Source organism: Pongo pygmaeus, chromosome 4 (genome assembly GCF_028885625.2).
Source record: "Pongo pygmaeus isolate AG05252 chromosome 4, NHGRI_mPonPyg2-v2.0_pri, whole genome shotgun sequence".
NCBI classification, from domain to species: domain Eukaryota; kingdom Metazoa; phylum Chordata; class Mammalia; order Primates; family Hominidae; genus Pongo; species Pongo pygmaeus.
The window spans coordinates 146,556,357-146,558,056 of record NC_072377.2 but is presented as its reverse complement, the minus strand read 5'-3'; the positions used below and the strand labels follow the sequence as shown (position 1 = coordinate 146,558,056).

At 46.0% G+C, this 1,700-nt stretch overlaps 1 pseudogene; it reads left to right on the top strand.

Moving 5' to 3' along the window:
* The first annotated feature begins 898 nt into the window (after nucleotides 1–898).
* Nucleotides 899–1,319, top strand: LOC129036638 (large ribosomal subunit protein uL11m-like; annotated as a pseudogene).
* Nucleotides 1,320–1,700: the final 381 nt, after the last annotated feature.

Here is a 1,700-nt window from a genome sequence, read left to right as displayed (position 1 = left end):
ACTAAAACTCTGTATCTTTAAACAATAACTCCTGTTCTCCTCCCTCAGCCCCCAGCAGCTACCCTTCTACTTTCTGTCTTGATGAATTTGACTACTCCAGGTACTCACAGACCCACAGCTATATGAATCAAACAGTATTTGTCCTTTCGTGACTGGCTTATTTTCACTTAGCATAGTCTGTTCAAGGTTCATTCATGTTATAGCATGTGTCAGAATTTTCTTCCTTTTTAAGGCTGAATAATATTCCATTGTATATATGTACCACATTTTGCTTATCCATTCATCTGTTGATGGACGCTTGGGTTAGTTCCATGTTTTAACTACCTGTATTGTGAATAATGCTGCCAGGAACATAGGTGTTGTTAAAGCAAACTAAATATGGCCTGAGAAGGACTCCGTACTTCTATATTTGAGTCCTCGTGGAGGAACTGTAACCTAGCTTAACAGGCAGACAAGATTGAAAACCTAACCTAGGAGTGTGCACCTGTAACAATAGCTGAGTCTTGGCCAGTCCCAGTGGCCAAACTTCAACCACTCATAGACTGCTAAGTGTTCAAATTGTGTTCAAATAAGGCAATGCCAACCTGTAACCAATCCAGCTGTTTTTATACCTCACTTCCAGTTTCTCTACATCATTTCCCTTTTTTTGGTCCATAAATCTTCCGCCACGTGGCTGTGCTGGAGTCTTTCTGAATTGGCTGTGATTCTGGGGGCTGCCCAATTCGTGAATCCTTCATTGGTCAATTAAACTCCTTTAAATTTAATTCGGCTGAAGTTTTTCTTTTAACAGTGTACAAATACCTCTTCAAGATTCTGCTTTCAATTCTTTTGGACATGCACCCAGAAGTTATATTGATAGATCGGCCCCGAGGTGAACTAAAGCCAGCAGCCCCACATCATGTCGAAGCTCGGCCGGGCCACCGGGGGCCTCAGGAAGCCGGAGGTCGGCGGTGTGATCCAGACCATTGTGCGGGCAGGCCTGGCCATGCCCGGGCCCCCCCGCTAGGCCCAGTGCTGGGTCAGAGAAGGGCTTCCATCAACCAATTTTGCAAGGAGTTCAATGCGAGGACAAAGGACATCAAGGAAGGCATTCCTCTGCTTACCAAGATTTTTGTGAAGCCTGACGGGACATTTGAAATCAAGATTGGACAGCCCACTGTTTCCTACTTCGTGAAGGCAGCAGCTGGGATTGAAAAGGGGGCCCGGCCAACAGCCTCAGTTCAGAAGCGCTTGCAGCTTCCCAGAAGGAACAAGCCATCTTCCTGGCTGCTCAGAAGGAGGCAGATTTGGCCACCCAGGAGGAAACTGCCAGGAGGTGACCCTTGCCCCCCAACTCCTAGATTTCAAAGGAGGCAGCTGGGAAGGGGGCCAGCTGCAAAGGCTGTGCCCAAGGGGAGGAAGGAGTCACACCAATATGATGATGGTTTTCGTGACTTTGAATGATATATTTTTGTACATCTAGCTGTACCGAGACATCAGGCCTGAATAAACATCTTTTCTAAAAAAGAAAAAAAAAAAGGAAGTTATATTGATAGATCATATGGCAAGTCTGTTTGATTTTTTTTTTTTTACTTAAAAAATAAATAGAGGCTGGGCACAGTGGCTCACGCCTGTAATCCCAGCACTTTGGGAGGCTGAGGCAGGCGGAAGAGGTCAGGAGTTCGAGACCAGCCTGACCAACATGGTGAAACCCCGTCTCT